Raw genomic sequence first — 14948 nt, forward strand, 5'->3', positions numbered from 1 at the left:
AAGGGTTATTAAGCATTGGAACGGGCTGCCCAGGGAGGTGGTGGAGTCACCATCCCTGGAGGTCTTTAAAAGACTTTTAGATGTAGAGCTTAGCGATATGGTTTAGTGGAGTACTTAGTGTTAGGTCGGAGGTTGGACTCGATGATCTTGAGGTCTCTTCCAACCTAGAAATCTGTGATACTGTGATACTGTGATATGTGCCCAAGTTCTAACCCGGGAAGGCCGTATTGTAATTATCCAAATGAATACTATTGTGCTTATTGGAATTGTGAGACTATTGCCACAGACTGTAATCCCGGGGCTGGAGCAGATAAATATTTGAAGGTGGGGCACGGGCCACCAGGATGTAACTGGAAGAATAAGGGCGGACTAACCACCCTCTATGGTGGAAGTCTACGGCACTACAGGTCAGATCACATGAATTGCAAATTCACATACATCAATGTAACGCAACTGGATGATCAAAGATGGACCCTAGGACAATGTTGGGGAATCAGGTTTTATGAATCTGGAGCTGATAGGGGAGGTATAATATATATGAAGAAAGAAGAGGCTAAGAACCCCCAACGGGTGGGACCAAACCAAGAACTGTCAGGGAGTGTTTTAAGAATTCAACCTACACAAGCTTTTGGAATACAAACTTCTAATAGCCCAAAACCACTAAAGGTTATTAATAAATCAGTGGGTCAAAAATATGAAGTGAAAAGTGAAGGGATGACTGAGAATAACATGTGGAGAATCATGAATGCTAGTTATTACTTATTGAATCAAACAAATCCAAACGTACCTAGATCTTGCTGGTTATGTCTTGATATAAGGCCTCCATATTACGACGCTATTGGGGATCTGGGAGAGGCCACCCATTCAAGTAACCCCAACCCTCCACAATGCAATTGGGGAAGGGATGTAGGAATAACATTGACGGAAGTAACTGGGAATGGCAGGTGTGTAGGTACGGTCCCTAGTGAGAAGCTCCATCTATGCAGTATTACAGAGAAGGTTATACCAGGAGGTAAAGAAAAATGGTTAATACCCACAAATAACGCTAGATGGGTCTGCTCATCGACGGGTGTTACCCCTTGTTTATCACTCAAACTCTTTAATGTGTCTCAAGATTTCTGTATACAGGTAATAATTGTACCAAGAATTCTATACCATTCTGAAGAGTACGTATATACACGGCACACGGTAGCAGAGTATGATCTAACAAAAAGAGAACCAATCACGGCTGTAACATTGGCTACATTGATAATTCTGGGAGGTACGGGGGTGGGCACTGAGAGAGTTGCCTCTCTGGTCAGACAAAGCCAGGAGTTCACCTCCCTACGTGTGGCTGTAGATGAAGACTTAACTCGAGTTGAACAGTCTATTACTGCCCTGGAAAAATCGCTAAAGTCACTATCGGAAGTTGTTTTGCAAAATCGTAGGGGACTAGATTTAAGATTTTTGCAGCAGGGTGGATTATGTGCCACCTTGAAAGAAGAATGCTGTGTATATGCAGACCACACTGGAGTAGTGAGGGATACAATGATGAAGCTCAGAGAAGGATTGGAAAAGAGAAAGCGAGAGAATGAAGCTAGGCAGAATTGGTACGAATCTTGGTTTAATTATTCACCTTGGCTTACAACTTTGCTGTCAACCTTTTGCAGAACCTTTGTTGTTATTAGTGTTAGGGCTAACCTTTGGACCATGTATTTTTAACCGAGTAATCGCGATTGTAAAAAGCCGTTTAGAGGCAGCGCATTTGATTTTAGAGGCAGCGCATATCCGTGCTAAATATGAACCCATAACCACGGATGAGGATGCTGAAACTTTAATGCTCAGTAGTCAGGCATACCAGGAATTAATGAACAAAATAACTAACTAAATGAATAAATAATAAATAATGAACAAAATAACTAACTAAAAGAAAAAGGAGGGATTGTGATGTATAAAGCATGTTTGTTCATTATTTCCCATGGCTATATTAAGGAACAAAGGGAGTCACCCAGGCGGCGGCGAGAACCTTGAGGCACCCTGCCTGTTGCTGTCTCGGACAGAAGATTGAGAGAACTTTGTGTAAACAATATAATTGCAAAACCAATAACCCACTGCCCTATCTTAAGACAAACCGACATGACCAATTAAGGAGGGGAAAACACCACATACCAAGCAGAGGAAGACTGCTGCCTTCATCCATGCGACCACCAGAGGGACCGGAGACGACCCCCTCGCAACAGCCGACGCAGCTGCAGTACCAGGAAGGGGGCTACGTAACCCCGGAAGACCTCGGTGATAAAAGGGGACTGCGAAAGGGGGGGGGGGGTGCGCGCCGTTTGGAGGAGCATGGACTCCCCAGCCGCCCAGCGCTGTTTTGCTTGCTGATCGCTTACTCAATAAACTAATTCTTTCTGGCTAAAAGAGTAATTTATAACACATCCCACAATCTGCGCTGTCTCCAGGCAGCTGGAGGGGCTTGCTGGAGGACCAGAATGACTTCACACTGCCTCCCACAGGCTGGGGTTACCTGGAGGGCTTGAAGCAGGGAGGGGAGTGCTCAGCCTGTCCACTGCCACCACGACATGCCCTGGACCCACCAGGATGGGTGCTGGTCCAAAGGATGGTCCCAGGCACCATCCTGATGTGCCTGGGACACAGACGCTGTCCCCATGGGCATGAGCGAGGCAGCTGGCTTGGGCTGAGGTGCCAGCGAGGTTTATGAGGGCTGACCCCTCGCACCGAGCACCTGGGGCAGGATAAATCCCACTCCACCTTGGAGTGCAGATGCATGGGGCTGATGGAGAGGGGAAGGGACTGCAGATGTGTGGGGGATCTGGCAAGGGGGAGCTGTGCGCAGCTTTGGGCCCATCCCTATGGTGGGAATGGTCCCCTCAATCTGGAGAGTGGAGCTGGGCTCAGCAAAGGCAGCGAGAGCGGGGAGGGGGACACTGGGACAGGTGAGAGATGGGTAAGACACAGCACTTCCATGGGAATCCATCATGGCCAGTGGAGGTGATCCTGCTTTTCCAGGCTGGACTGGAGCCATCTGGTACCAAAAGATGTCTCCAGGGATGTCTGCTCCAGAGCAGGGACCTGCTCCAGGGCCTGCTGCAATGCTCTGTGGGTGCTCTCGGCAGGGTTGCCCACACACAGGCTGCTGAGGAGATGCCCAGGGGAGCCAAAAGGCCTGCACCATACTTGTAGATGTGTTGCAGGATGCCCAGAGAGGGCTCATGCCCTTTGGGGGGACAGCGGGTGACTACTGGCATCCCCTGGGTACCATAATCATGTGGGTGCCTGGACCATAGATGTGTGGCACTGGTTGAAGTCCCACCAAGACCTCCTAGCCCAGGGATGAAAGAAACAAACAGGATCCAGAAAGATCATCCAGTCCCTCTTCCCTGCTGCCATCCCAAAGCCTTCGCATCACCCAGGGGACATGAAAGAACCTCTGCCGCCTGCCTCAGGTCATGTCCCTGAGTGCGGGAGCCCCTGCCCATCCTTCAAACACCAAGAGATGATTAAGATCTACACTGGGAAAAACACCCAGGATCAGATGCAGCCATGATCCTGCCAACATCACCTTGGGCAGCGGGTCTGGCCAGGCTGGAGAGCATCGAGCACAGGGCTGGCAGGGGGCTTTGCAAGAGCATCAGAGATGTCAGCCTGCCTCCAATCTCCCCTGTTTCATGTAGTGCTGACTTGAATCCTTGCCTCAGGAGCCAAGTAGGGGGTGGAGAGCCTTTCTTTTTTTAAAAATAACACAAACCAGGTGGCTGAGCTTGAAGGTGGATAAATGCCCAGAACAGAGCGCCTGGCTGAAGACAAGTGTGAGCCCGGCCTTGGACTCTTTGAAGTCAGCATATCCTCATGCTGTCAGCGGGTTTGGGGCGCAAAACCTCCGTGCATACCACTGCTCAGGTAATTTACAGATGTGCAAGGCTATCCAGAAAGCTCCTCTGTGATCCTCCGGTGTCAGCCCAGTCCAGCTGGCTGAGTCGTGTTTGCTTCCCATGAAGAGCTCTGCAGGAACACAGTATAGCATGAACCAGCCCCAAAAGCAAATGTTTTTATTAATGTCCAGATGACATTCATGGACCCTCAGCAGCAAGACAGCATTCTTCCTCAGGGTGCACCAATCCTCTTCTGCACACTACCTACCCTAGCCCACGGGCAAGCCATTGACTAACAAATGTGCGTACACTTTAATTACAGCACCATGAAACCTCCTCATGCTGTTTCGTTGGATAGCTCATCTATTTGAGGAGCTGGAGCGGTACTTAATCAGCTCAGCAGCGCAAGTCTCTAGATTTTCAGGCCTTTAATATTCACTCTGATCTGTTCATTTATATCAGTTATTTATAGGGAGTGGGAAATGCCTCACAAGAGAACTAACTCCAAATTGCGAACACTTCTGAGGCATCTTGCAATCTGCTTGCACAGGGAAAGGAGGGGAAAGTAATAAATAAATGATTATTTACAAATTATTTACTTGTCTCCAGTAATTTCCATGCTGTTTACCTGGCAGCAGTCTGAAGTCAGGAACAATTAGAAAAAGACTTTCCTTGCATATCAGCGGCTGGAAGTGGTGCAGCATGGGGAGAAGAAAGCCAATGCAGCAGCAGAGCAAGGAGGAGCTCGTTTTGGCTGCCAGCATTGGCTATCGAGCTCAGTCTTGCTTGGTCTCTGCACTCCAGAAGTAATCATCATGGTCAAAGTCTCAGTGTAGCTCCTCCAGCCACCTCTTCTCAGTTGTCTGGCTCCATCCCATCCTGGCAGGTGGTGACCTGTCTCCAAAGTGTCCCTCTGTGCATGGCATCTGGACAAGCAGCCAACACCCACCAAACACACCTCACTGCAGTGCAGGTCACCACAATCCAGTGACGAGCAGCAACAGCAGCAGTCTAGGGATGTCTTTTCTGTCCCAGCTCACCATGACGCATGGGTCAATCCAGGATCTTCAAGGCTTGCTGAGGGTCATGAAGTCCCCAGGGACACTGTGGTTTGCAGAAGATAACCAGGCCTTGCTAGGAGGCCATTCTGCTCCCAAGGAGCCAGGAATTTGTGGGGAGGAGTATGGGGACAGTCTCTGGTGTGAGCAATGCACCGAAGTCAGATGGGATGGGAAGCCTGGCCCATTCTGGTATCGCCAGAATTGGGTCTATGAATGTGGGAGAGGTGATTCTCACAGCCCATGACTTGTCACCCCAAAAAGCACAGGGGAACTACCTTGGAGCAAAGTCACCCCAGCAGGCAAGGCCTACCTGTGCCAGGCAGCAGAATGAGACTGTCCTCCTGCCAAGGAGCATTTCAGGCTTCTCACTTCCATCTCCCACAATAAACAATACACAGAAAATCACGGTGAAGAAAGAGGGATGGGGAACAGTAACCTTAATGTGTAGGTGTCCCTGAAGGAAGGAAAAGAGTCAAGACAATCTGGCCATGTTGGAAGAGCTGGACAGGCTGGGAACTGCTCAGTCCTAGCTGGGCTGACATGTCTTGCAGATCTCCCCATGCTTCATTCCCCTCCTGTTGCTTGGGGTTTGTGAATTCCCTCCAGCTGTATCCTTCCAGGCTGGTCCTGGAGCAACCTAGGCAAAGGTGGCTCTAGAGACACAAGATGCCAGTAGGGTGGAGAGGGCTGTGCAGACTGGGAAATGATGGCTGAAGCTTGAGCTTGGACTGCTACTGACTGATGGCAAAGCTCAGGGCTTCGATAACGGAGTTAACCAGTGCGTGATGTACCCGCACTGCAGGATGGTGACCCGCAGGAGACAGAGAGACAAGGTGTGAGAGGGACTGATTAGGTGCACAGAGAGGGGAGGTGGAAGGTGGATTATCCAGCCCTGCAGCATCCGAGCCAACAGGCAGCAGGCAGATGATCCAGGATCATGCTAACCCTCACCAGGCAGCAAGTCAGCAGACAGACTGACCCGGGTGTGCAGCGATGTTGGGGCTGCCCCATCACGGACACTGGTAGAAACAGGGGCAACAAGTTCAGACGCACACATCTGGATTTTCAGCCCCTCTTGTCATTAGCCTGAGGAAACAGCGCAGCTGAGGAGGCAAGAGAGGAGAAAGATGTGGAAATGCCTGTAGGCCCCTTGGCCAGCACGTGGACCCTGAAGGGAGGGATTTGCAGCTGGCTGAGCTGGCTGGGAGCTGGCAACAGTTTACTCATTCACACCAACCTGCTGATCTCCCTCCACAGCCCCCCAGAGCCCAGCTCTCTGGTGTGAGATGAACACTGAGCAAATACCCCTTTTTTCCTGCCACAATAACCCTCTTTAACTTTTCAACTTATCCCCTGCACAGAGGTTTATAAAATTTTCAAGCTAATGACGTCTCGAATAATGATACTGCAGATGTACAAGCTGCATCCTGGGATGAATAAATTATAGGAGTCAGAGTAAATTGCAATGGGAAGGACAGCAGCTGCAGGATGGAAACAGATGGCTTCACCACGCACCACAGCTTGGTCTCAGCGCTGTGAGAAAAATCTCAATAATTTTCTTCAGACAGGGTCTTCTGTGAAGCTATTTTATTTGCCATTGCAATGGCAGGCGTCCTGCAAGCAGGAGCACACAGTAAAAGTTTATCATAACCTTATATTCCCTATTACCCGACACCTGATTTCTCCCCTGTTTCCTCATTGGCTGAGTACTACAGGTTCACAACCTACTCAACGCACTTCTATACCATATATGTACAATTTGATTTGACCAACCATTAATTTCTCCTTTTCCTTTTTTTTCCCTTCTTGTTTTTACTGATTTCGTACTGCTCATCCTGTTTTTCTTAGCTATCCTCCTTATTTTGGGACAGTGGGACCTTCCCCTTATCTGCTTAACATACTCCCCACTGCTATGCTGCACAATCACTTTTGAATATGCAAGGTTAGTGGAATTTTCCACTGCAAAAACACCTTCTATTGCGAAAATGCAACTTTGTCTGTATGTTCCCAGGGCTGGCTCTCTTCTGGTGGCCCTAATGACCACCTGAGCACACCTGAGGCTGCAGGTCCCCAGCAAATTCTCCAGCTGGTGCTGAGCTGCAGTGGGTGCTGCTGTGGAGCTGGTGCTGCGGTGGCTTGGGAGAAAGGGGAAGGCTGAGCTATTTCTGCCCCAGACAGGGGACAGGGTGACAGCTGCAGGGTCACAGGGTAGCTGTGATTCCTGGCTTTGTTAGGCTGTGCATCTCCTGGCTGTGCTCACAGTGCTGATGCTGACCGACCTGGTGCTGCTTTTCCCAGTTCTCTGCTCCCCTGCAGCTGCTGGGTCAAACCCCAGAAAAAACTCATCCTGACAGGGATAACTCCAACTGCTGCAGGACACATTTCAGACTCCTCAGTGCTGTGATCCTGTCCACAGCACAAAGATTAACCAGCCTGGGATGACCCTCACAGTGCAGCATGCAGCCCTGCGGTGCTGGGTTAGAAAAGCATCCAGCCAGCATCTAGCTGCAAGGTCACATTCCTCCCCATGCCCCACTGCTGGCTTGGGACCTGCACACCAAAACTGCTGCCCTTGTGGACCATAAAGGCTCTTTCAGTCATGGCCACCCTCGCTGCCAGCCAGCACTGCTCTGCAAAGCCCCGGAAGCAGCACCTCTGTGGCCCAAAGCACGTGCCGTGGAGTCTGCTCCTGCCACAAGGACTCCAGGGAGGCTGATAAATGACAGGCACTTCACTCCCAGAGCTCTCTATGTCACCCGAGGACTCGCTGACAGAAATGCAGCTCTCTAATATACAGCCAGCCAGCGTGGCTCCATCTCTGAGGGAGGCCAGGCTTGTGCCAACCCACACCTTGCACGTGATGCCAATGCTCACACTGTCCCACCAGACTTACTGTGCTGCACGGTGGCTGCACTGTGCTACTCTGTCCTGCTCCTGGCTGGGTGTCCTCTGCCTGTGCATGAGGAACGCACCCTGCTCTGCTCCTGTTATACGGCTGGTCCTGCTGGCTAAGCCAGCCTGGCTGCTCCCAGCTCCTTTTGCACTTCCTTGGCTTGCAGTGCTGAAGGTCTCGAGGCATCAAAAACCTCCTCCTCCACGCTTTGCCTCCAAGGCTTCATGTCCTGCTTTCCTGGCTCCAGAATCTCTCCACCCACTGCCCCTCTGTGAAGGGGGATTTATCCCCTGGCTCCTGCTGTCAGAGCAGCCAGCAGCCCCCAGAAGTGCTCACCGTGCTCTACACAAACCTCACACACCAGGCTGCACAGGAAAAGGCTTCACTCTGCAAACACCCGAGCAAATCCTGGCACTGGAGCAGGGACACATGCCATATCCCAGCACACGTAGCTGTGATGAGTGCCACCGCAGTGTGACCCTGCATCTCGTGCTGCAATGGTGCTGCGTGTGGTCCCTCTGCTTTGCTCCCAGTATCAGCAGTGTGAGCCTGCTGGGCCACTGCTGGGGAGTGCCAGGAGCAGAGCAGGGACATAGTGTTTATTAGAGCAAATCTCACCCCACAGCTTGGTGTCCCCAAGGCGCATCAGTTCCCTGCAAAGGTCTGGAGAGCAGCAGAATGCTGCCATGTCCCAAAGGTCAAATGGTGCTTTTCTCCCTCTTGTGCATCCCGCCAGCCAGCTCTTTCTGCAGATCCCCCATCCTAAATGCTGGCCTGTGTGTGCAATATTGCCATGCCCAGCAGTTCAGGGTGGTGGGACTCCAGAGAGATGTTACCCTGGAGAGAACAGGAGACATTGCTCCCTGCTAGTGCTCAAAATCCTCCCAGTAAGTGAAGTTTCCAGTGTGTGTTGGCCCATGCTTTGTCCCTAAGATACACAGCCCCAAACTATCATCACCTCTGCCAGCCCATGTCAGCACCAGAGCAGGGAGGAGGTGATCTGAGGCATCCCATTCCCAGCCAGGACCCCATTTGGGGGTTACCAGCATGGTGCTGGAGGTGCACCTGGAAGCACGCTCAGCCAAGCATCAGGAGAGCACATAGGGAGCACATAGAAATCATGGTCTGGGAATGATCATTCCCATTGCTTCAGCAGAAGGGAGCAGTGGACAAAATGCACAGGGTAGTGTTGTCTCTGTGTAGCTGGAGTGTGGGGAAAAACAGGGGTTGTATGGAGAAAACCTCAGATGTGGCTGAGCTGAGGCACTGCAAGGAGCATCCACACACACATACACAAGTGTCTGTAGAATGGAAATGAAGTGAATGAGGAGTGCTGCTGTGACACCCTTGTTCCAGCATTTGACCCAAATATACAGAGAACAATTTTGGTTGCCTGGTTGGATCTCGACTGCCCTCATGGACAGACTGAGGGAGCAGATGACAGCTCCTGCACCCGTCCCTATCCAGGGAAGGGACCTGCTGCCAGCACGCAGGGCTGGACTCACTTCCATGCTGGGCACGCAACCAGAGCTAGGTCCATGCTGATCACCACCAGCACAGCAAGGTGTGCAGCCTCCTCGGGGCCATTAGGACCCCAGCCACCTTCAGGAACAACACCCAGAATCAGTGCTGGCAGGGTTCACTCCTTTCCAAACAGCTCCACATGCCCAAACTCCTGGAAGGGACAGGATATGGCCTCACTCACCCAAAGGGTCCCTGCAGGGTCCCCATCCAGGCTCCCTGGATGCTCTCCAGCTGCAAAGTCAGGGCAAACAAGAGGCATTTCCAGGCCCCAGGAGCACAGGGGATGCAGTTTCTCCAGGGCTGCAGGATTAGGGTAAGCACAGTGCTGCGAGGGGACGGGGTCGCCTTTTCCTTTGTCTGGAGAAAGTTTCACTGCACTCCGTGACACCGTCTAACTCCACTTTCTTTTGTGGTTTCATTGCCTCGTTCCAAAGCGATTGCACAGGCAAATGTGTCCAAAAGCAGATGGATCCACTAAGCATTTCTTTGTTGCACATTATCTCATACAGTTTGGGTGTAATAAAACTTCTAGGCAGAACAAATCTTCAAGCCTGTGCCATGCCTTATTTTTAGCTGTGAAGTACGTCTGTTTTAGTACTCCTAAGCCCTGGCTTGGTTGTAATTTATGGAGCAAACTCTTGGCTCAGTTGGGCCAGAAGATTTGTAGTAAAATTTTTATAAGTTGCAGAGATGAAGCCCATGGACTCTTGCAGTCTTGGGGGACTCTCCTCCAAAAGTGTGTTTTGCTGAGCACTCCCTTGGTGTGGGAGTATGCTCGGGTGAGAAAGCATCAGATGGCTGAGAATAAATTGTCCTTGCTATCATCACAATCTGCAAATCACCTGGAAGGAGACACCAGGGGAGTCCGCGGCTTCCCCAGCTGCAGAGATGTTGGGGACAGACTTAGGAGAGTCCCAGCTCAGCAGGACCTGCCTGCCCCATGTCCATGCCCTGGTGCATGGCAGGACTTGGGGATGACCCGCGCTATGGGCTGTGCCAGGCGGTGAGATGCCTGAGCTGGAGGGGGATGGCTCACACCACTACACCAGCTTTGCTGGGATTATTGGGATGACTGGCTGCTCAGTCCTGCAGGGAAGCCTGCATGCACATTGCCCTGAAGCTTTTAGCATGGACAGGGCTGGGGCTTAGGGGTGAGGGCAATAGCAGGATCAGGACATGGGAACCACCAGCAACCCCCTCCAGATCCCGAAACATGGTCCTACAGCTGTGCCCCCAGCTCACCCACCTGAGGCTTGTCTGCGGCATCAGACCTGCCTTTCTTGGTCCCCTGATGCTTTCTGAAGCTGCCACAGCCGTGAGCGAGCAGAGGTGCTTGCCTTCGGTCCAACAGCTGGGGTGGGAGCCGCTGTGTGATTGCTGCGGCACATCCCAGCGGGGAGGCCAGTGATTCGCCATCTGTGCACTGCGTTGCAACAGGGTGATGCTGGGTTTGCCACGGTGCTTAAATCCACACAGCCCGGCATCCCCCAGCACTTTGCATTCCCAAGAGCAGCTTTTCTGAAGAGAGTGGATGTTTGTAGGAACCATAAAGGAAGGAAGATGAAATCCAGGAGGTGCTGATATTTAATATAACTTTATAACAGGTACCAAGGTTGTCTGCAGCTCACGGGTAGATGCTCTCCCTGTGCTCCAAGGATGGAGCAACCTTCTCTCTTCTTGGTGTAGGGGAATCCTTGGGGTGTGACATCTTCCTGGTGTCACTGTGTGCTGTAACAGGGGGAGAGGATGGGTCTTTCTCAAATGTTTCCAAGTTATTTGGTCAAGGACAAATTTGACTGATGCCTGAATTTACCATCTTTGCACTTTTTTGGTGCCCTTTGGCAAATGCAGGTGCAGAAAGCAGAGTCTGTCCCATAACAGTCCGTTGGAAGCTGGTTGCGCTGGGCTGGGCATCATGTGCCTGGGGAAATGTTGGAACACACCCCCTCCCCCCCCCCCCCCCCCCCCCCGTGCCTTTCTGTCTCTAACAAATGTCCATAATGAGGAATGCTAGCAAGATTAGCAGCAGAGTCCTGCCTGAACCACCCCGTCTCCTCACCCCACTGAGTGCCAGCTGCTCCCAAAAGCCTACTGGTCCCTTTGGCAGCTCACAGCCCAAATATGCCCTGTGCTGCCACCTCTCCCAGGCCCAGCCTCAATCCCCAGCCCTTCCAGGAGCAGCACCAGTCTCCCATCCCACCAGAGAGCCTCTAGCCCCTGTGGGGCTCTGTGCAGGCAGCGGGCTGGGCTGACCCCACTCCCTGCCCCAGCGAGGTGGTGGCATGGAGATACCAGACAGGGACCCCCAAAGGGCTGTGGCAGCGAGGCTCTGCAGGCTGGGGGGAGGCAGCAGGACCGCTGCAGTGTGAGCATCCCGAAGGCAGGGTGCCTGCCAGGAGTGTTGCCTGCTGGGGCACTGAGACAGGGATAAGGCAGCAGCTCTGGCTGCAGAATTTCACCTCATCTGATCCTCTGCCTGCTCCATGCCCCAGTCCATCCTTTTCATCCTTCTCAGGAGGTCACTCCCTCTGGACTGCCTTTGCCTGACATGCAGCTGTTTGCAGGAGCCAGCCCTGGATGCGATGTGCAAGCCCTGCTCTGCTCCAGCTCTGGCTGCAGCACGGGCAGTGGTCTGTGCTGCCACCGCACGCCTGTGCTGTGCTGCAGGCTGGGTGCTTCTGGGCTGCACGATCCTGGGGTGGCCGTGGGGATGGGGTCTGCAGCTCCCAGCTCAGCTGGCAGCACCTGCACAGACATAAGAAGGTCCTGTCTTGAAATACATCTCCCCAGCAGCGTTTTTGCCAGCTTCATCAGCAGAAGGAAACTCCTCATGGATGATATACCTTCATACATCTGGTCCGTGCTGGAGGTCTATTGCAAAGGCTGCAGGACATCCTCAAACACCCACGGATTTACTGACATGTGCTATTCCACTGGTGATGTGTCCCGTGGGGACCCCCACCTTGGGGACACTGCCTGGGACCCTGCATGGGAGCAGCTCGCACAGTCCCACAGACAAGGACAGAGACATACCTTAAGGGAGGATATTTCCTCTTCTCCCACACCAACCTCTCACCCTGACCCCAATAAAGAGCCTCATATCAGTTTCCAGCAACCAGCTATAACTCAATCAGACAGCAAATCCCAGGGGCTTACTGGAGATAATGGTTTTATGTCACCATGCACAAATCCCTTGTTTCTGCTCACAGACGTCCCCATCTTCCCTCCTCCCCCTGCACACACTTGCCGTGCTGCTTGTGCCCCTGAGAATGGCACCTGCTCCTCCACAGGTGTTTTTTCTCATGGATGGGTTAAAAAAACAAACAGTTGTGCTCAGGAAAACTGATCTCAGTGCACGGTTTGGTCTCCTGTTGATACAGGTGCTCCAGACCCAACGGGTGGGGTGCCCCCAGTCTGTGCTTTCCCAGTGATCCTAAGCAGAAAATACTATGGCTGTCTCTGAACCACAACTTGCTCATGGCCCTTAGAAAATCCCACCTCCAACAGCAGGGCACTAAAACATCCTGAGCTTGTCCTACAAACCCACACCTCGCTCCAGGTGATCAGTTTGGGTGTAGATATCAGCTTTTCTTGATGTCTCACCTAAATCTCCCTAGCTGTGCTTCAACCACGACATCTCTTCCTGGTGCAGGGGGTGGCTGTCACTCCCTCCCTTTATATACAGGTGAGCTGGTCTCCATCCATACGTGACCCTGCTCAAGGGGTGCTTGCCATTAATTACCATATCCTCTTTTCCTCTGCTGCCTCTCAGCTCAAGGTCCATCTTTTTGTGATGGACAGACACCCCTGGATCACACTACTCCTCCCCTAGGTGCCAGGATCTGCCTGGAGCATTGCTCTGGGCTGCTCAAAAACACTGCTCCAACTGGACACTTTTGCCCTTTTCCAGATCAAAAAGCTGTTGCCCAGTGGCACACCCTTTGGCTGTGCCTGCAAAATTCAAAACCCAGAAGGAGTATGAATGGTGATGGAATACAGCCTGTCCCCTCTTGGGAAATCTCTGTCTGGCAGGCATCCTCTGTGATGCCAGTGTTATAAATGACTGGGTCCCAAATAGGATTACAATCAAAGTTTACAATTTATTAAATGAATAGAGGCAAGCAAACAGCGCTGGGTGCGCCGGGAGTCTCTGCTCCACCAGGATGCACACCTGTTACGTAAGGCGGCTGGTTTTTATGCTCCTAGGCTAATACATATTCATTACTACTTCTAGAAGAGGCAGGGTTATTATAATTGGTTTCCCGAATCCGAAGTCCTCCCAGTTGCGCCTGCTTATCAGTCTCTGTTAGTTTCTCGGGGGCCGCTCGGACAGGGAGGCTCATATTCTTCCTCCTTATCTAGTGGTCTCTTGGCCGGCTGTCAGAAGTTACTGCACGTCCGTGCAAAGTCAGCAGTTTTTCTCTGAAGAAATCCCTTTGTTCTCTTCTCGCCTAAACCCAGGCCTCAATGTTAACCCTTCACACCCCTTAGTGGCACGAATTGCTGGACTATTCCTTACACCAGCTTGGGGCAGCATCCAGCCCCACTCCTGGCCTCAGCCACAACCCTTGGGAGACGCTGGCAGGCTCATCATGGGGTGGCAGGAAGGACAGGTGTCAGCCTGCCAGCGCTGAAGACATCAGTCTCTGTCATGGTCCCAGGATCCTCGCATGGCAGAGGCTCAAAGGGAGCTCAAAGAGGCCTTGTAGGGCGCTGAGTGGCACTTTCTCTTGGTCCTCTGGCTCTGCATCCACTTGCTAATAGCACTGGGGTGAGGAACCAGCAGCTTCAGCTGCTCAAAGGGGGTTTTCTGCACCTTCAGGGACACAGCTTTGGGGCATGGGTCCCATAGGGTGCAGAGAGCTGTGCTGTGCTGAGGAGCTGCCATCCTGCCATCCTTGCTCGCCCCATGGCTACTTGCAGAGGCAGGGAGCAGCAGGCAGGGGCTGAGAGAGGGGCTCCCCCAGCATCCTGGAGTTTGCTGTATCACAGACAGGTGTTTCACCAGGAAAGCAGACCTGCCTGCATGGACCACATGTGCAGGTGGGAATAAACCGTCATTATTTCTCTTTTTTTTTTTTTGTATTTTCTCTGCTTCAAGCATAATTACTGGTGTTTTTTTGTTTGTTTGTTTGTTTGTTTGTTTTTTGTTTTTCTAGTATATTTTGCCACCTTGGCTTTTCAGAGTATTGTTTGCTCAGAGACAAAACCACAAGCAGCCATCCCCGGAGCTTCTGGGCCCTGCTGCCCCTGCGGAGGGGGCAAAGGGCTCAGGAAATGGCGGGGCCGAGCTCAGCCCCCGGCAGCTGCCGGCAGAGGGCAGCTGCAGCCCGAGCAAAAAAGCCGCTGGTTGCTTGGGCATCCCGGGGTGATGCCCCTGGTCCCCTCTCTGGGGTCCTCAAAGCCTCTCTGAGTACCCCCCCTCGGGTCCAATTTGGGGGCTGCTACCTGCCCATCCCCGGGTCAAGCCCCCTCCTCCAGCAATGCCGCTGCCTAGTGGAGCAAGGGGTCCATCAGGATGAAGGGTTCACATCAGCACGGCATGCAGAGAGGCTGTGCAAGGGGTGAGAAGGACCTGGGGGGGTTGGCTGATGAGAA

The 14948-nt window shown here is 52.3% G+C and overlaps 1 long non-coding RNA gene across 1 annotated transcript; it reads left to right on the forward strand.

Annotated features, from left to right (window-relative positions):
• Positions 1 to 6448: 6448 nt before the first annotated feature.
• Positions 6449 to 14851, forward strand: LOC310888773. Its single transcript, XR_014576152.1, has 4 exons — positions 6449 to 7035; positions 11915 to 12072; positions 12349 to 13400; positions 13875 to 14851. It is a non-coding gene; the product is annotated as an uncharacterized lncRNA (long non-coding RNA).
• Positions 14852 to 14948: the final 97 nt, after the last annotated feature.

This window comes from Anser anser (genome assembly GCF_964211835.1).
Source record: "Anser anser genome assembly, chromosome: W".
NCBI classification, from domain to species: domain Eukaryota; kingdom Metazoa; phylum Chordata; class Aves; order Anseriformes; family Anatidae; genus Anser; species Anser anser.